Below are 21,537 nucleotides of genomic sequence, written 5' to 3'. Positions count from 1 at the left end.
CAAAGGGTATGTCATAGGTTGAGGTGCTGGTTGATAGCACAGCTAGCCACTCATGCACGTGTATGCTAAACTAAAAAAGGTATGACAAGCAATGGCACTGGCATCTCACCTGTCCCAGGGTGCATGCCTCATACTGCTTTCATACTCAGCCTAGGCTTTCCCTCATTCCCATACTCATCACTTGGTGTTTCTATGCATGTGCGATGATGTGGATTTTCCACATTGAGGCGGAATATCAGAACTTCTTTTTGCTCCAGTTTTCAGCTCTGGAGCGCAGCTTTGTGTCAGTTTCCACCAGGTTTCACGTCATCTGGACATACATCTTGGGGAGAGAGAGGCCAGGGCCTGAAAGACTAAGAGCCCTCTTCCGACCACCATCTTGAGGGGGAGAGAGGCCTGTTATGTTTGTTTGTTTGTTTACTTTGTATTGTACTTCCTGTTGTACACCGCTTTGATCTAATTTGGAAAAGCGGTATATAAATAAACATTATTATTATTATTATTATTATTATTATTATTATTATATAGGCTTCAGGACGGTTTGAAGCCATTTAATTTTGCTAGTGTTGACAATCCCATCGTATGGATCAGAACTGTCAGGCCTATGTGGTGTGTGGAAGTGAGACAAATATTTCCAGACATGCATGAATTCAACTCTGCAGAGTCTTAAATGTTTGCCACCTTTTCATAATGATTGCCTTTGTCCCATCAGAGTTACGTTCAACTAAATATGTTGCCTTAATGGCTCTGATATGTCTACTGCGAACATCAACATCTTGTAAGAAGATTTCCTTAGTGACTGATCTTAAGTTATGGAACTCCTTTCCCTTAGAAAATAATCTTCTTTAAAAAGATGGCTGTTGGCACTTAATAAGATTGTTTGTTCTTGATATGTATGATTTCATCTTAAAAAGAAAGGACACATTTTCTTGTTCCGTGGCAAGTTCTGCACCACATGAAAAGATACACCAATACACAAAACATAGATGGAAAAAAGATGGCCACAACTTTTATTGGTTACAGGTGCAGAAAACGGGTTGGCACATGCATGGGTCCAGATCCAGAAATCGACCAACCTGCCTGTTGATTGATTAACCTGACCCTCTCACCCAATACTAAGACCTTTGGGATGGCAGGAAGGGATACCCCCACACACACACTCACCAGACTAAAACCCAGCTTGAAAGGTGCTGAAAAGACATCTGTCCCCACCTGGGCAAGAGTGTTTCCTCCTTGCACACCCCAAGGCCCATAAGGGGACTCCCATGTGTTACCAATGCCTGAGAGACACCAGAGATAGATGACTCAGATTCCAACTGCCCCCCAAAACTGTGACGATACAAAGAATTATACAAACAGCCAGCAAACTGCACAAATACAAAACAAAAAACAAAAATGAGACAGGATAGTGGATGCAAGGGTGAGACATTGCTCAAGAGCAACTGCTAAGCAAATGGGAAAATGGAGGCATAAATACCCCCCACTCAACAGGACTGAAGCCTGCAAGCTCACTCCAGCTGGGTCTTCCAGGGAACGAACTCAAAATATTAGTTTAAACTCATAGGCTGTTGGCCCAACTTCATCCCAAGGCTCTACAACTGAGCATGTCCCTGGGAAGAAGGTGCCAATGAGCTTCCATAACAGGGGGGCTGCTAGCACTCTGCTCCCTGCCACAACCATCAACATAGACACGTGGTAAGTTTTATTACTTAGTGTCATTATTTTACTAGATGACTTTCATACATCTTGTTTCATTACTTGTTTTTTGTTTTAAGTAATGACAGGATACAGAAATCTACCTTTCTGTATGTTCAGTGTTTGTCTGAACAGGACAAATAGTACAAAAAGAACAAAGAACAAAAAAGTCTTCAGCATCTTCCTTCTGGTGGATAGATCAAAATTAGGGTACAGGAATCTGAGTCCCTTTTTTAGTCAATAACGATTTACTTACATTTCCATTCTGTTTAATTAATCAGTCTAATATGCAAATTGAGAAAGTCTACATATTCCAGCACTAATGCCATACTGGTCATATTTTCACTTGCACTTTTTCACAAACACACACACAAACAGAAAACAGTAAAACAGCCACAGTGAATACATAACAACAACAATAATAATATTTATTTCTTACCCGCCTCTCCCCAAGGATCAAGGCAGAGGACAACAACAACTAACAAACAACATCAGTTAAAAAGACATCAGTTAAAACACACATCAGTTTAAAAGGACGAATAAGTTGTACACATATTAAAACAATCCACATTTAAAATTCATTATAATGCTTGGGAGGGAGGAATTTCCATGATGTCCATGTGTGACTCCTGTACCCATATTAATTTCATGCCACCACAGATGCACAATTCTTGCTAGCAAAATACCATCATGTTACTGTTTATGTAAGGTATACTATAAGACTTGGCAAGGCCATGCCTATGCAGTACTGAAAAGCAACCACAGGATGGCAGAAAGAGCAGCTGATAATTTCATCAGCTTCATACAAACTGGCAGGAAGTGCTAGTAAATGCATTTACCCCAGATGTATCTAAATATAGCCACGTGGAGTTACATATGCACTATACTTGCCAACTCTATGGAGCCCTCTGCTGTGAAAGATGAAAGAACATTGCAGAAATGTAGATGTCAAAACAAGAACAACTGAGTATCGTTATTGTTCAATTTCCAGATTGTGAAATCTGTCAACAGCATTTTCATTGAGTTTCTGCCAACAGTACATTTCAATTGAACAGTCCCAACAATGATCTGTCTGTAAAATTAAAGCAAAAAATAATAATAAAATAAAAATGACGTTTTTAGATGTAGTTTTATGAGGAAACATCAGGCAGGGGTCAACATTTGAAACACGTTGCTTTGAAAGCATTCAGTATTAGGATAATGGGAGGGCTTTTGAAACAGATTTACTCCAGTAAAAAGCTCTTGAATTTTGAGAACAGAAAATGCATGTAAACTTTAATTTCCAACAGTAGGTTCCCTCATCCTATGGCCAAGCAAACCAATTACCAAGTAACTAGCATAACATGTATATGTTCAGTAATTGTCACATCATATCAAGCAAGCGATGTAACATGAATTGGTTGTTTAGCGCACGTTTGACATTATCATATGTTGTTGTTGTTTGTGTGCACTCAAGTCTGGAAACCATGCCCTAAGAGGAGTGACTTGGGGAGCTTGGTATGTTTAGCTTGGAGAAGAGAAGATTAAGAGATGATATGATAGCCCTGTTTAAGTATTTGAAGGGGTGTCATACCGAGGATGGAGTGAGCTTGTTTTCTGCTGCTCCAGAGAATAGGACCCAGAATAATGGATGCAAGGTACAGGAAAAGAGATTCCACTTCAACATTAGGAGGAACTTCCTGACAGTAAGAGCTGTTCAACAGGAGGAACAAAATCCCTTGGAGCGTGGTGGAGTTCCTTCTTTGTAGGTTTTTAAGCAGAATCTGGGTGGGCATCTGTCAGGGGTGTTTTGATTGTGTGTTCTTGCATGGCAGAATAGGATTGGACTTCATGGCCCTTGAGGTCTCTTCCAACTCTACGATTCTAAGTAATTCCCAACTAATGGCAACCCTAAGGTGAATCTATCATGGGGTTTTCTGGTTTAGAGGAGTTTTCCCTTATCTTCTTTTAAGGCTTCGAGAGTATGACTTGCCCAAGGTCACCCAGAGGGTTTCCGTGGCTGAGCAGGGATTCAAACTCTGGTTTCCCAGTGTCAACATTCAAACCACTACACCACACCGTTTTCCCTCCCCCTCTATATAATTTAGTACGAAGTAGTTCAATAAATTTATGGTAAGGTTATACAAAAAATAATCAAGATTACTAAAAAGAGTTAGTAGTCATGTACCTTCATCTAAAGGAACTACTTTCAGGCAATATGAAGCAATGCTTTGTTCAATCATATTAAATACCATTACAATCTGCCAATACAATTAATCTTCTATCCCTTCTAAACCCCTGTCAGAATTTAAAGGACTTGAAGGAATTTGGCACATAGAAATGGAACAAGAGACAAAGCTCATGACAGATATTGTGCATGTCTCAGCATGATCCATCTTTAAAAGGTTTCCATGCATTTGATCACTGAAGGAAAGGTCAGGTTTGACAAGCAACTGGCTTGTACTGTAAGAGACAGACAAGGCAGAGACACTAACAAAATGCATAGGTTGCATGAGAATTTTCAGACTCTTATTTGGATCAGTAGTACTGTATTCACTAACTCAAACTGTCGAGATCAATAGTCAAATACAGAGAAGACTCTCCTCTTGAGCCCATGTTCACAGAAGTGACATAACTCACATCCGATGGAGACTTCAAAATTAAAGGTCACTTAGAGGGCAAAGCTCAGATGTCATCCTAAAACACAAACATGGCCATAATGAGCCTTTGAATGTTTATTATGACAAATAGTAGGTCAAGGCAATTCATGATAGTGAATGCACTGGTATGGCAAGACTTGAAAGAAATTTGGGCAGGCAAAGACAATAAGGAACAATACAGACAGAAATATAATGCGCACTTGATATTCACTGGGGTTTGGTTCCAGGACCCCTGTGGATACCAAAATCTGTGGATGTTCAAGTCCCATTAAATACAATGGATAGTAAAAATTTATTATTATTATTATTATTATTATTATTATTATTATTTCTACCCCACTCCTCCAACAAGATCGAGGTGGCTTGATGTCCATTGTACAAAATAGTGTCCATTGTACAAAATGGTGTCCATTATACAAAATGGCAAAATCAAGGTTTGCTTTCCAGAATTTATATATATATTTTAATACCATGTGGGACCTCAGACTCCCCCCCCCATGAATACCTAAATCTGCGGATGTTCAAGCCTGTGTTGTCCCCAATGGCTGCACGTGCAAAGGGTCGCGCCACTATTAAGAACAATGGGACTTCTGAAGTAGTCCTGTTGTCCACAATGGTGGTGCTTACATGCAACTGTGCCACTATTAAGAACAGAGGCTGTCCCTAATGGCAGTGCGGCCACATGTACAGGCCACCACTGGGGACTACAGGGGCTTGCCATCTGTGGATGCTCAAATCTGCAGATGGCAAGTCCATGAATACTGAGGTCCCATTGTATTTTCAAGATGTGAATGCTTGAATCAATAGATAAAGAATCTGTGGATACGGAGGGCCAGCTATATGTGTATAGGACACAAAATCTATTGAAGCATAATATTTATATGAGTGCCTTTGTCCTGTATAGACACAACATACACATGAAACAATATATATTGTGTGACAACATTCCAAGTCTAAAGAGAGACAAAAGAAACTACTTTCTGGTCATCATCTGATGTGAATCTGAAACCTGTGCCATATGGGATCAAAATCTCATTAGCAAATTTCTTGTATGCACATTAAAAATATTCAAGGAAGCTTGATGTGACAGAACAGCTAACATAGATTCACAGTATTCCTATATTCAGGATTTAGATGACAATAGGAGACAGCTTGGGAAACAATAGCATATTGATAACTGGCAATTCACTGGAATGTATGAATTGGCACTGCTCTTGGAACAATTCTATGGTTCTTTTTTTTCCTGAAAGCTTTCTTTTATTACACATCATGTGGGTGGCTTGTGAGTGAATATAGAAAAAAATAAGGGTAAGAAATTTCAGTCTTCTTCTTGGACATGTGCATGCTCAAAATCTCTCTTTCCTTCATGCTGCCCTCTCCCCCACCATCATAGCTGTTTTTCTTCTTAAAAGTAATGGTGATTCCTATATCTTTTACCTAGAAAAGAGATGCAGTACAAAGGATTCTCTCTTGGATGCTTGAGCTTTCTCTCTTTCTCTTCTTACACATATACACACATTTTGATCAAACCACCTACAGCTGTCATATCATTATAACAAAACACACACACAACCCAAAAAAGCAGCTACACAGAATTGATAGTAGCATAGTGCTGAGAAATAGGTCCTGGAGTAAATCTTTTTCGCTGAAAGACTGCCTTCCCATCTATGAACCTGCATGTGGCATTAAATTAAGTTACACTGGCAGGCACAAAATCTGAGGCCTTTGAGATGTTGCCCTACTTTATAAAACCTTCTGTCTGCAAAGGGAAAGTGACTGGCCCCACCAGTATCTCCATACCGCAAGATTTATATATCCTTTTCCTGATGGTTATTGGATATATTTCTTGGCATTTCCCTCCCCACTGGTTTATGCACCATTTCAAAGGCTTGGGTAATGTCTTCCTCACCACCTATTTATAATATATTGCTCATGGGCTATTTGCTATTTGATAGTTTGATTTTATATTTTATATCATATTACTGAACTTTTGTTTTTATTTGTTTAAATTTTATAGGCCCCTTAGGATAGATAGTGTTTTCAGACAAAAAGGTTCCCAGAGAGGCTTACAAACACCCAGAACTTGAGAATTCATTTGTATACTTTATCAACAGTGGCCAGAGGCTTTCAAGTCAGTGTTGCGTTGAATCTGCTCTGACTTTTGGTCTGAGGTTTGAAGGAGCTGTTCAAGCAGGGTGACCAGCTGTCAATTTGTGCTTTTTAGTCCTGCTCAAAATGGAGGACATTTTGGAATTCTTCCTGGACAGAAGGTTGTAATGAAGGTCACATCCTGGAAAAGAAGGATGTCTGGTCACCGTGTGTTCAAGATGCTGGTCCAAAAATCAGTTTAGCACTTTTGATAGCTTGTTTAAACTCAGATTAAAGGCAGATTCTGAGATGAAATTAATTCATCATCTCACAGACATGGAAGCCACTAGCTGCCACTGAAATCAATTAACTTGCAGCATGAGGACAAAGCCTGCTAGCACACTCAGGACTCAGAACAGGTGGCTAAAAATAGTTTTAGGTTGCCCTGTCACTGAGGGTAGAAAAGACGAAGGGAAAAACTCAATCGGTCATATAATTTTCTGCCACTTGCTGTTCCTTTGTAATTTAGAACAGGCCTAGACCTTGTGAAAGACGTTTAGGATCATATTTATGACTTAAGCGAGCAGAGCTGAGCAGAGGACAAGGGGGAACGAGCAGCATTTGGAATGCTGAGTTTGAAAATTCAATAATGTGAAATGTTAGAAATCAGGAAATTCATTACCACCAACACTAATCACTGAATTCACATAATTGATTATCATTAATTAACTCAGTATTAGTATGTAGGGAAATCTTGTAGCACCTTTGAGACAAAGTGAAAGATAGGAGTTGACAGTAAGAGCTTCCGTAGACTTAAGTCTACTTACTCAAATGCATCTGGAAGTAGACTTAAGTCTATAAAAGCTCATACTTCAACTTGTTTCTTTCATTTAGTCTCAAAGGAGTTAAAGATCTTGCTACACCCTGATTTCACAGACTAACATGGCTATATCTTTGGATTTAACTCAGTATTAAAAACCTGGAACTCCATGAAAGACCATGAGATTTAGAAAAAGTGGCATGAAAATTGTCACTGTTGATCCTACGGACACATTTTGTTATTGGCACCTTCACAGAGATCATTTTGTAGTTTTAAAGTTGCCTTCCTGAAAATTGGATTTTCCCCCTACTACAAAGACCATAATAAAAGTGTAGCCTGGGGATAATGAGACTTCAATCTATATTGAACCTGTCAGGTTGGAAAAGGCTGTCCATGTCTTACAATCTGTTTAGTTAACTTTTGCCAATGATTTGCTGCTCTCTTCTCATGTTTCTACTCCCTCCCAACTTCATCAACATGTAAACTGTTAACTTAGACTCCAAATGCCTTGTTTATGAGGAATAAATTAGGAGTGGTGTAGAATTCTTAATCAGAAATGTTCTGAGTATCTCTGAGCATATGTAGAAAATTCAGTCACAGCATATCAAAAAGAGAGCTCTGCAAAGATGAGTGGTAGAACACATTTTGCTCATTTACTCATTCTGAGTATTGTTTTGTAAAGAAAGACACAGACACATGTAGAAGAAGATCTGAATTTTGCTACCATATCTTCTGACTCCAAGCTTCAACTGTCAAACCCCTCAAAATGTGTGATCCACTGAAGACAGGGGAAAATGAAAAGTCAAGTGAGCAGTTGTGGAGGGAAGATAGAAAAGCCAAGAGAGAAGGAACAGTTGGGAGAGGAAAATTTTACATTTAATTATCCAACTGTCCAGCACTGTGTGAGCAATAATGAGCACACTAACGGTTAAAATAGGGTAAACCTCTGTCCATGGGCTTAGCTTTTTAAAAACTCTTTTAGCACCAAATTAATGGCTTTATCCTCGCCAAATCCTTCAAAGCACATGACCCTCTAAATCAGGGAATAGGTGGAAGACAAAATGACAGGAGTAGGGGAAAACCAAGGAAAGCAGAAATGGAATGTCTGGGTTTGAGGGAAATGTTTTGCTTAATTATCCACAAGCGTAGCACAGTATGAACACTAGTAAAATACTGCAAAAGGGTTCAATGCAGCTCAACCCAACTAATAATACTGCATTTAATACAACAGAAACTAGTATACAATTAGTAAAAGAGGGGAATTGGAGAAAGACACAGCAAGGAGCACCTCTGTATTGCACTACATCAGTGTTCCCTAACTGAAATAAAACATTAGGCTAAATCCAATTTCTAACCCCAACTAGAGTAGATTTATTGAATCAATGGGACCTGCCATCCCATTTATTTTAATACATCTACTGTAGTTGGGACTAGTAATTGGATTTAGCCTTTAATTCCTTATTAACCTTTCCTAATCCAAACCATCTTCAGCGTTTGATAGGTAAGCATATAGCATACATGCTTCCAGAATGGTGATTGCAGATGGAGAGAAAAGGAATACAGATAAGCAATAAAACATAATAGACAGATTGTGAGTGGCAAGGTTTAAGAGAGCTATACCTGTCATTTTCTAAATGTGTTCAACTATGTACCCACAGAGAGAGAGAGAGAGAGAGAGAGAGAGCAATAGAATTCTGTGGTTTGTAGCCCATGGCATCTGGAAACTGTAAGGTTGTAGAAGCTAACTCAAGTACAAAAAGAGCAAATTTGAAAGTGAAAATAATGAATTGTGTCACTAAGGAACAATAGTGTTACCCTTAATAACATAAATAAGCCATTATGCCCCAGGATTTATTTTACATCTAGCATCTTTGGGCTAAATTCAACTGCTAGTTCCAACTAGAGTATCCTTTTAAATCAATTGCTGAAAGTTAAGTCAATATTTGTCTAAATACAATTTAGTCAGTGGGTCTATTCTAGTTAGGACTAATAACTTTAGACAGGGTGGGAATCATATAGCCCTTCACATGTTGTTGGAGCCCAACTCTCAACATGCCTGACCCTTTGCTATGCTATCTAGGACTGTCAGGAGTTGCAGATCAATGGCAACTGGACGACATAAGATTCTCTCACTGATTTGGGCCTTAACATTAAATGTAACTGCAGTCGTCCCTACAGCTTGAAAATATACAAAAATATACAAATTCCAAAAACCAAACGTTGATTTTGCCATTTGATGTAAGGAACATCATTTTAGTATCCATTGTATTTAATTGTATTTGAGCATCCACAGATGTTGGTATCCATGGGAGGTCCTGGAACCAAACCCCAGCATATATCAAAGGCACCCTGTATTAACTATGCTTTAAACATTTCCTTACTAACAATAATAGCTAGGGTTTTTTTTACTTTGTCACTAAAATATTAACAAATTAGGCTTTTTGTAACTAAACTCTAGAGTTCTGCAAACAACAGAAAGATGGGCTATGACCAAAGGCTACTTACCTGATGCCCACCTAGGATGGAAACAGCCTGATAAAATGGCTGTTCCTAAATTACATTGGAGGGAAAGCCAAAAGCAGCTGGCTTTCAGTAAAGACAATGAAAAAGCCTTCTGAGACACCCTAAAAGTCCTTTAGTTCCTCCATGGCTAATATACCCTGAATAATACACTCTCAGTCTTACATTAGCAAAGAAAAATCTCCTGGTCTTCTTCTCAGCCTAACCCCCACTCCACCCCCAGTTATAAAAATTATTCACAGTGAAATACATGGTTGGTTGTCCCAATATACCTTCTTCAACAACACTTGGTAATATGCTTTTTAAACATTGCTTGTATAGTTTCCCCCATCTTAACCCCTTACTCCTTTACCTTCCATACTAATAAAAATTGTTTCTAAATGGCCTTTAAGGCATTGATCTAGAAATATCAGTGAAGCTGAACAGATGGTTGCAAAATGAAGGAATAAAGATGGCAGTGTTTACAAGTCAGCCTCTGTCTGAATGATCTCAAAGGAAGTCTAAAAAGGGTTAAGCAGCCTTGCTCAAAATAGTCTTAGAATCTGTGATAACATTATAGTGCTGCAATTTCTATAAAATCACAGGGGAATGGCCAATAAAGATTAACTCCTAACTCACTATAAGATTGTGATGGCTGTTGTTGTTTTTGTCATTGTTATATTCAATGACGCTGGCTTCGATGTATGGCAAAACTATGAATGAGAGACCTCCAAGAGCCCCAGTTATCAACTGGACTGCTGAGATCTTACAAACTCAGGGCAGCAGTGATTTCCTTCACATTAAAAGATGCACTGTAGTGCAACTCCTTTATAATATAGACTCATTACAATAATTGCCTTTCCCCCCTTCCATTCCTACAGGGTGAGTGGCAGAGTGGGTAGAATTTAAACTAACTTATTATTCTAGATCTTGCCATTTAAATTATGAAAACAGAAGCTGGAGGGCCAAATCTAAGTCAAGCCATGGCAATACCAAAGGAGACACACAAAAAATACCTGAATCCTAAAGCAGATATTTTTCCCTACTATGTACATAACTTTATTTGTTAGATGTACTCTAAATTAGTTGCACAACCAATCTTTATACAAGCATAGGTATGGGTTCCTTCTCCAAACTTATATCTCTGAAGAGGTATGGAAATTAAATAATATTTGGATGCTAATTAATTTGGTAAGAGTGTCTTCAGCTACAAAATATGCTTCATTTCCCTTTGTCTCTCAAAAAGGTGAGTGATTCATGCCCTTAATGAAAATATTCTCTTAAACATTATTTCCCTAGAGTGCATGGGTGAGTGAAGAGTGCCTTCATACAGCCTACAGGGCTGTTCTGGCAGCCCCAACCCTCTCCCTTTCTCTTGCCAAAATAAAGGGAGGGGAAGAATTGTCACTCTGTCAACATTCAATCAGAAGATTAGGACTGGGAGGTCAGCTATGAAAGAACTAGACAAGATTCTACAGAGTAAAGATATACAAATGAGACTAAAGTTAGAATTGTCCCCAATACCATGTACGGACGCTAGAACTGGACAGGAGAGTTGAACTCTCCTTGGAGGCCAAGATAACAAAACAGAGGCTGCCATACTTCAGCTAATAATTAGACGACAGGACTCACTAGGAAAGGCAGTAATGCTAGGCAAGATAGAGGGGTAGTAGAAAGAGACGAAGACTGTGTGCCAGGTGGCTAGACATAGGAAGGCCACAGGCGGCAGGCCTGAAGCCAGAAAGGTTGAAGACAGGGGGTCTTGGAGGTGTCTCATTCATAGGATCACCATGAGTCAATAGCAACAATTCACCTTTTAAGCAGTCCTCAGGAGAGGGCTGCACTATTTTAATGTAAAATAAAGTTGTTTTCAAAGCCAAAGAGATCTTTTGGCCACTTCTGGGTTTTTTTCTCCCATTTCTGGCAGTCTGTACAGCTTCTGGAGGATCCAGAATAGTAAAATGCCACACATACTGCAGCCTACTGATGTTGGCTTGCACTCTTACAATGGCTTCCATTTGCAAAAACTGGGTTCCAGTGGCAGCTGGAGAAGAGTTATATTCCATACGCATTCCATCTCCTAGATAAACAAAACAAAAAAAACCTGCTCTGAGGGGCTGGAAAGTCTTTCCAGACAATTCTGAGGGCTGCAATGGGGAGTGAAGGGAAGGAGGTTTCATCATGCTGGTACTGCAGTACCAGTGCTATACCAGATTCAGGCTGATCTATTAGAATTTAGACATACAGTATATGTAGAAGCAGAGAGCACTATCCCCTTGGATTGTGGGAATCCAACAGCTGCATACATTAAATTACAAAATGGCAAAACCATCCCACTCTATCAAGAAAGGCCTCAAGTTTACTTCCTATATTTTCTCCTGATATAAATTACCACAATTTACGTGATTTCCTCATCAAATTACATCATTATAACTCCATCCAGTGTATCCTGAAAGCTGCATCATGTTCTTCCACAATCTGGCACAGATGTAATTTAAAAGCTATTCTTCTAGCATGCTCCACTGCCATTTATTTCACTGTTTTCCCACTCTTTTCTGCCAATGAAACTGAACCAAAAGAAACTATAAATTTAATACTTTGTTGGTTTTTTAAATTAAAGTATTACTGTATGCAATTTTGTACCCTCCCCACCTAAATTTACACCTCACAAGCCCAGGGATACATTTATGGCCACATAATTTACTTTTCTCACATCTCTTTACCCTTGTTTAACACATTTTGGGAAGCCTGCATACTATTTTGCCTAGAGAAATTTACAGCCTCAATCCCACTGGATTCCTATCTGTTTTGTATGATTTTCCACTTCATGGTTTCACTTTTTTCTACTAGCAATTTCTCTTCTATCTGGCATTTCTCTGCCAACATAAAACAAATGTTTGCTCCTTGAAGCTTTGTCAAACCCTTGAGAGCTTGGCTAATAATAGGACATGGCTGAATAGGCAATATTTACTTCACACCATATAAAACATATAAAAGTCCCAGTACTGCTCCTGGAAAGTCAGTTTGCTGTGATGGCCAAGAGTGCCTTTATTTGGTTTCAGCTGGTGTGCCAACTGCACCATTTCTTGAGGAAGGCAGATCTGGCCACAGTGGTTCATGCCTTACTTACCTCTCGATTAGCGTACCACAGTCTGCTCTACTTGGGGATGCCCTTGAAAAGTGTTTGAAAGATGCAGCTGGTGCACCACCTGGACAGGTGTCAGGTGTACATTTTAGAGACCATATAACACTGGTCCTGCAAGAACTACACTGGCTTCCAATTTGCTTTTGAGCTCAATTCAAGGTGCTGTGGTTGACCTACAATGCGACTTAGGGCCAAGACTGCCTCCTCGCATATCAGCCTGCCAGAAATGTGAGATCTTCAGAAAAGGCCTGTTGCACATCCCAACACCATGAAATTAGGTTTGTGGCTACACATAACAAGGTTTTCTCTATAGCAGTGCCTTGACTGTGGACCTCCCTGCCTAAGGAAGGGGATATACTCCAGCCACCCCTTTCCTGGATCAGAGCCATGGCAACTTCATGCCGTAGCCCGATCTGGCCTTTCCAGGGCATGAAAAGGCATCACAAACAGCAGCTTCTTTTTGCACCCTGGAAAAGGTGTGATAGCTGCGGTGGCGTGACTATGCAGTGCTCTTTCAGCGCTGCATCATATGCACACAGCACCGGAGGAGCACAGTGATGCCACACACCTTGTGGAGCAGCACACAGCATCACGGCACCCTGGGGGTGGAGTTAGGGCATGCATCGTGAGGACACTACACCCCGACTCCACCCTCATACCAGCCCAAAGTGCCTGTCTGTCTAGGGCCAAAGTTAGGTTGGCCCCATGTCTTTTAAGCCTCTAGCAGGCAGTCTTATTCCATATAGCATTCAATGTCTGAAAATGCTGTTTGAACTGTTTCAAAACTAGATTCCAGGATTGTTTTTAGATTGCTTTTAGGAGTTTTTAAAGAGTATTTTAATGTGTTTTCAAGATTTGTTATAATATTTGTATTGTTTAATTTATTTTTATTTGCTCATCCCCTCAGGAGTCCTTGAAGGCTGGGAACTAATACAGAAATACTTTAAATAAATAATAAACAATCATCATTCCAAACTCTAAATTCAAGCAGATATCAACTGCCATTACCTTAATCTCTCCTTCTCACGTTCTTCCATCTCAGCCAATCAGCATCCAGCATACGCCAACTTTCTACTTGATGAACCCATAAACATTTTACCTTAAAGTCCAAATATATCAAAGGATCAAAGAGCACATGTGCTGTTGTACATGTATAAACATTTGAAGAGAAAAAAACTCTCACTTCTATCATTAGAGCAGCAGCAATGGCAGTATAAAGAGGATGAATGATCTAAATCAGTAATACTGACAAGGCTTTTCTTCACTATTGGAAAAAATGATTCAAATATGAGGTGGGGAGACTAGACACAAATGTAGATATCTCCATGGGAGGAAAAAATGATTGAAATCTCTGAAACCTATATGAATAGGTCTGACATTCAATGCAATTTTATTCTCAGATACAGTCATATTTAACTACTTGGTAATTACTGCAGAGCAGCTGATTAAAAAACAGCCAGCTAGCTGCTTGCAACTCAAATTATTTAAGTCCTCCACTCCAGTAGGATTTCTATGAGGTTAGAGACAAGCTCGCTTCAATCATGCTTCAGCCTTCAAAATGTATTCAGCATAATCAGCTTGAACCATTATGGCTTGCACTGAAAGTGGAAGCATAAATATAAGACGAAATAGGAATCACATCATTCCTGATACCATTTGCTGAATGCTTGCTCATATTTATGCGACTGAGCCTAACAATGAATATTTTCATAGCTGAATGTTAGATTTAGTACACTCTCTGTGGGTTTTGTTTCCTCCTGCAAAGTTATATTCTTCTCTTACTATATAGCTTTCTCTGGCGGGTTACAGACCACCAAAAAATACGTATGGAATACATATTAGGGTTAGGAAGGGGCGGTGCTTCCGCACCCCCCTAACCCTAGTACATATTCCATACGTACAACATGGTGGCGCCCCTTCCACATGGGGGCCGCCATACGTACAACATGGCGGCGCCCCTTCCACATGGGGGCCGCCATGTTTACGTATCGGACGCATAGCGTTCAGACGTGTTGTGGCGCCTATGACATCGCAAATGCGCCAGTGGTGCCTCGCGACGTCACAGAGGCACCGCAAGAAGGAGCTCCATTTTGGAGCTCCTTTTTTGCTCCGCGCAGGAGCCGCGAGGTGTGGCTGCTGCAGCTCCCGCACTGAGAAAACGGCGGCAGCGGCAGACCATCTCAAAGCGGCGGTCTATAACCCGCCATTATAACACAATTAACTCCTTAAGCAGTCACATAATATTTATTGAAGAACAAGCTCATACTTTGCACGAGGAGTCCTCCAAATTCAGTTCCTAACATTTCCAAGTAGTTCTGGGAAGGATCTAAAATCTTAGACAGCTGCTGCTACTCAGTAAAGATTATACCAAACTAGATTGGCCAAGGGATTGCTTTGGTATAAGATGGCTTTTTATAAGTCAGAAAAATTTGAAGGCACACAAAAACAACAATGGCAATGACATTAAGCCAAAAACGCCCCTATCCTGATCTTTTCCTCCAAATTCTCTCTTATTAGCTTTCACAACAGCATTCAGAAAAGTTAAGCTAGTCATAGAATCATAGAATTAGAAGAGACCACAAGATCCATCCAGTCCAACCCCCTGCCATGCAGGAAATCTAAATCAAAGCATCCCCGACAGATGGCCATCCAGCTTCTGTTTGAAGACCTCTAAGGAAGGAGACTCCACTACACTCCTAGAGACTTTGTTCCACTGTCAAACAGCCCTTACTCTCAGGAAGTTCCTCCTAATGTTGAGGTGGAATCTCTTTTCCTGTAGTTTGTTGTTTTGTTGTTGTTTTTGTTTTTTTATTTATATACCGCTGTTCCAAAGATCATAGCGGTGAACAGCAAGTAAGCTAATTACCAAGTAAGCTAATTTGCCCCCAACAGTCTGGTTATTCATTTTAGCGACCTCGGAAGGATGCAAGCCTGAGTCAAGCTTGGGCCCTTTTGCTGGTCTTGAACTCGCAACCTTGTGGTTTTGAGTGAATGGCTGCAGTACAGGCATTTAACCACTGCGCCACCAGGGCTCCTTTTGCATCCATTGTTCCGTGTTCTAGTCTCTGGAGCAGCAGAAAACAAACTTGCTCCCTCCTCAACATAACATCCCTTCAAATATTTAAACAGGGCTATCATATCACCTCTGACCTCAATACGTATACATTATGCTTAGTGGCGTTTGGTCAACTAATGGCATACTGGTTTGAGTGTTGGATACAACTCTGTAGATCAGGATTCGATCCCTGGCTTGACCATGAAACCCACTAGGTGACCTTGGGCAAGTCACATGCTCTCAGCCTCAGAGGAAGGCAATGGCAAACCTCCTCTGAACAAAACTTTCCAACAAACCCCTGTGATAGGATCATCTTAGGGTCGTCATAAGTTGGAATTACTTAAAGGCACAACAAGAACAACAACAAAGACAAAAGGAAGGCTGCAGATACTCCTGAATCTGAAGTGTGATTCTTGCCTTCTAGTGTTCAGAGCTTTAAAATATCATTTCAGCCTAGGTGTTACTTGTTAGTAAGGGGAAATGTATAATTTATGGGCACATATAATTTAATTATGGTGGCACAGTGATTAAATGCCAGTACTGCAGCCACTCACTCAAAAACCACAAGGTTATGAGTTCAATCCCAGCCAGGGGCTCAGGGTCAACTCAGCTTGGCATCCTTCCAAGCTTATTGGGAGAAATTTCTTTACATTGTAAACCTCTTGGAAACTGTTTAGTGCAGTATGGAGCAGTATATAAATGAAGCTGCTATTGCTATTCCACATTAATTTGTGAATTTGTAGGTATGGTTATCTGACACTTGAGCTTTTTTCGCTATGCTGTTCTGCAGGAGATATTGGTGGTATCCATAATCTTTAATGCAACAATCTATAATTCAAATACAGAGAAAGGAATAGGTACAAAACTCTGGAGTGTACTTATAAATGAGTCTGGAAAAATACTTTTCCAACAATATTCCATCATAATGTATACCTGTTCAACTGCCATCTGATACACTGTGTCTGTGCATCTCTTACTTTACTTCTGTCAAGATAAGTAATTGAGTACGTTGTTTATTCTTGTAATTTCTTGTTCAGTAGTCTCTGATCTCTATTAAACAGTATGCTAATATGAGTGATGCTATAGAACACAGTATCCTTAGCATCACATAAAATCAGAGAACAGGCAAGTATCTGGAGTACAATTAAGTATAAATGCCTCTCCATGCCAAGGAGTTTAGAAATAATCTAGAAACAAAATAGCATCACTTTAAGAACTGGAACATTTTAAGGACAGTAATCATCGCAAAGGAGAATGAAAGGCAAGCATGAAGGAGAAATCAAACATCAATAAAGGCTTATATGCAGTATATTGGACTACATACTGGGTTTTATTTTCATTAACAACTCTTGATCTCAGATTTTGTGATGAATGCTCAGGTTGGAATGGCACTGGGTGACTTTTCTTGCAAAACTCCCAAGATCAAAATAGCAGCATAACATTTCTTTGTGACAGCTGGAATTTCTACAGAGGTGGCATCAATGAGATTAACCATTTTAATTCTCAATTTTTTTTAAATGACACTTTTGGTCCAAATGCAACAAAGGGGAAGGGGAGCAGGGAATTAAAGAAGAGGGCCACAAATATATATGTTCTGGGAGAAAGATTAATAAAGACAAGGAAATTAGCTTCCAGACAGATAATGCATGAGGGCAACAACATAGTTTGTCATTCCAGTCATAAATCCACAGAATAGTTCAAGTTATTAATATAAAATAAAATAAATGTCTATGTATGAAACAGAAGCACAATAAATGACTAACAAGGCTATTCTTCCCAAAATTGTTTCCAACAACTTTTTAATTTCCCCTTCCACCTTCTGTTCCATTCTTGGTACTCAAAACCTTTCATCTACTTTGTATGATAAATTATTTTCTTTTGTTATTTTTTTAAAGCAACAGCAAACACTAAAAATTAGCATGATTCCATTTTTAAAGGCAACGTAGAGAAACATTTTATATCAAATGTCGGGCCACAGTTGAGCAATAGGCTCAGCTTGGCAATAATGGGCTCCATTCGGCAGTCAGTCTCAAGATGGAAACTGTTGTCTGAATGACTCAGTAGTTAGTAGTAGGTGTGTGCATACTAATAAGTCTATACGGGGATTCATTCAGTCCTCATCTGGCCCAGTTTTCTTTTTTCCTTCCCCAAGCTCCTATATATTTGTGCCACATTCTCTGATGAAGAGCTCTGGAAAACATGAAAGGCTGTAACATTTTGGTTATCCTTAATAAAGGTACTGTATTGCCCAACTATTGATTTTGTGCTACTTCTGCCTCATGGATCAGCATGTCTGTCTTTATTATTTTGTATCTGCTCAGCCTCGTTCCAATTACTAATGTGTGTGGGGGGGGGAGACTGCATAGGATTTAGTACAAGTTGTTAGTGATTTTCATTCCAGTTACACTTTTGTGAACTTCACAAAAAAATGAGATCTGAAAAGTGGGCTTTGATAGCTAGTTAGAATTCTGTACTTCCTTTAATCAATGCTTTTTGGATGCTACTTTAGAAACCCCTTTTTGGCATATGTCCTTCTGCAGAAAATCCTTTAAGCAAAAGCTATGCTGCAATTTGTTCCATTTCAGAAGAAGAGTGAGATGTAAACAGATGGCTGGGTTATATCGGAACAGGCATTAATTATGGAGTTTCAGGACAGCTGGGGCACTTTTACAGAAAAGGGGGGGGGGGAGTTTCACCAAAGGCAAAGTGAGGCTTTTTATTCTATTTTAAAAAATCAAAGAAAGCTTGATCTTCTGGTGTTGATGTTCTCACTGCCTGGTTCCTGATATGCATATTAGAAGTAGTTTCAAATGTTCTGTTAGAACGATGTTGTATACCAGCCAATACCCAAGGCTCAATAATTCTTTCACAGATTTATGGACAATCTCAGTTATTTCAACAGAAATCTGGCATGCATTGTTTGCATCATGGAGTTAAACATCACTTGTGTCACTAATATTTTGACAAGACACATTAAGAAATCTAGTTCTATCAATTAGTAGTCAACTACTATGTTTTGACCTATTCTACAACAGCAGAATAATTCCAAAGGAGCAGCCCTGTTTGTTACATCAAAGTAACAAATACACATATAGCGTTGTTTAAGAAATTTATTATAGCATCAGCTTTCATGGATGCACAACACTTTTCTTCAGCTACATATAATCTTAGGGCTTGAGGTACCTCTTACTGGATCCAATAGGGATTTAGGGAGAACAATTTATCTCACCTATCCCTCATACAACTTCTTTCTTTCTTTCTTTCTTTCTTTCTCTCTCTTCCTACATGTTGAGACGCCATGAATTAGATCTGGTCATCCACAGGCAGACAAAAACATCACTTTATATGGGTGCCATCATTTATCCTTCCCATTTCTCTCTTGCACTGACAGATTCATGTGGCCAAAATATCCACTCGCTGTCCACAAAAATGGTGATTGAGGTGGATTGGAGATTCCACCTCATCCTTTCCCCCCAGCAACAAAAAGAGACTGTATTATATGAGCACTCAAACTGAACATGAAGCTACCCTTCCTCTCTCCTTGGCTAATTCATGTCTGTTTTCACTGGCCAAAAGACACCAAAGTCAAGATTTGTGTCTTTTCAGAAGAGATTGCAAATTCGAAATCAATTGTTTTCCACCTTCTCACATATGACTCTGTGTTTATTAGCTTCATCAACAGTGCTGCTGTCATTTCCTACCACTTGATTTTCACCATAGTGTGTTTTTAAGCACATCCTTCTTCAGCCTCTTACTCCAAAATGCTCAGCATCCATGCACACTTCCCATTTGTGGATTGTTTTTTCTCTCTCCATAATTCACTTCCCTCTTCACTGGCAAAAATACATGGAAATTAGTCTTTGCTAGAAGAGACAAGAGACAAATAATGTAAGTATGTACGTATGAAAGCAAAGGAGGAGGAGGGAGAGTGAGATACCATCAGCTAATGCTGCATAAACACATAGCCTGTTGGGACGTACAGTATGTAGATGGGTTTTGTAGCAGGACTGTGGTGATGAGGAAGAGAAAGTGAATTTAAGTGCAGAATTGCAAGCATTTAAATGAGAATACCATCTGTTTATTAGAATCCGGTCTGATACAGACTGGCCTGATACTTTTTACTGGAGCAGTTTATTGGAGGAGCAAGACAGAAAAGCCATAAACAGACTTCAGTTTTTCAACGTATCTGTCCAGCAATTGGCAGCATCCAGACATTAATTCAGCTCGTTAAGTGTTTATATACTTCTGTTCTTAGTATATTTGTTTTTCTGCATGTTTTCAGCAACACAACTACAGACTAGTATGCATGGCTGCAATCACAGTAACAAACACACATAGGATTCCGAAGAGGAATCTCTCTATGTATGCTCTCTGTGTGAGCCTACTGCTAGAAAGTGCATACAAAGGTAGAAGAAATAAAACTAGAGATTAACTGCCAGAAATCACTAGGATTTGGTCTTTTAACATTACATTTTATAGAGAATTAACGTTTCTTGTTATCTGATGCACTGTACCTTATCAAGGGAGGGTATCTTATCAAGGGAGGCTGGCTTTGACTGGATCTCAGTGGGAAGGAGGGACGAGAGAAGGAAGACAAAACATAGAACGATATAAGCAATTAATTCAATTTCAAAAATTTCAAAAGCACTGGAACCATTTACAGAAGTATTTACATAATTTCCTATGTAAGAATATTTTTTCTATTTCCCCTCATATTTCATCCAACTCTAGGTAGCTTTTCTTTTGTAGCAAAACATCAGAATTCTGACATCAAATGAATTCCATTCAGATTTCTTCGGCATAATTGCCTTAAACATAAAGAGAGCCTCAAAATTTAGATCCTTAATTTTTTGGTATGTTATAAATTTCATAGTGATTTATGTATGTCCCTTTGAGGCCAAAATTACTCATGGTTGGTAATTTAAGTGCAGAAGGAAAAGATTTTTTTAAAAAATGAAATTATGTGTCACTTTTTCCATGGGTAATCATTTTTATATTTTTTCTAAAGGACCCTTCAAGAGCCTGCCTCCAACTATTTACAGGCTGCAACCTGCCTACCCAATGTTTCTTGTTTTAGACTGCAAGTTAAAGTAGGTCTTGAAAAATATGTAATCTGTAACGTAACACAGAAGCCAAGAGTGAGCATAGACTATAAGAATTTCACTGGAAACTGCACCAAAATTGTCTGTATATGCTCATACAATCTGCATCATTTAAAGTCCTGCCCACACTGCATGGTACAACTGAATGCAGTAATTTTGGTATGAGATTATAATAGAGATCCAAAGCACACTGCAGAAATAATCCAGTTTCAGACCACTTTAACTGCCCTGGCTCAGTGCTAGGGAGTCCAGGGAATTGTAGTTTGTTGTGGCACCAGAACACTCTGACAGAGAAGGCTTAATGTCTCATAAAACATACAGTATATATACTGTATATATTCATGTATAAGTCCAGACATTTAGGTCCAAAAATTGGTCCAAAAAACCTGAGTCGACTTATCCACAGGTCAATGTAAGTAATGTATCTGAACTCTTATTTAAAAGAAGGAACCATCCCCTTGTGAAAAGCAAGAGTATAATCTGTCCTGGAAGCA

The 21,537-nt window shown here is 39.3% G+C and overlaps 1 protein-coding gene and 1 long non-coding RNA gene across 4 annotated transcripts in view; both read right to left on the bottom strand.

Moving 5' to 3' along the window:
* The window catches only part of PTPRN2 (protein tyrosine phosphatase receptor type N2), a 651,730-nt gene that overhangs the window by 559,430 nt on the left and 70,763 nt on the right, over window positions 1-21,537 (bottom strand). The window lies entirely within an intron of this gene.
* On the bottom strand, window positions 16,796-20,555 carry LOC149310043 (uncharacterized). Its single transcript, XR_016281969.1, has 3 exons — window positions 20,456-20,555; window positions 19,697-19,804; window positions 16,796-18,131 (listed from the first exon to the last, which is right to left on the bottom strand). It is a non-coding gene; the product is annotated as an uncharacterized LOC149310043 (long non-coding RNA).

This window comes from Sceloporus occidentalis, unplaced genomic scaffold, assembly GCF_023333645.1.
Source record: "Sceloporus occidentalis isolate IW3139 unplaced genomic scaffold, rSceOcc1.0.p SCAF_7, whole genome shotgun sequence".
Classification (NCBI taxonomy): Eukaryota; Metazoa; Chordata; class Lepidosauria; order Squamata; family Phrynosomatidae; genus Sceloporus; species Sceloporus occidentalis.
The sequence above is the reverse complement of the archived record's forward strand: the minus strand, read 5'-3'. Positions and strand labels throughout refer to the sequence as shown.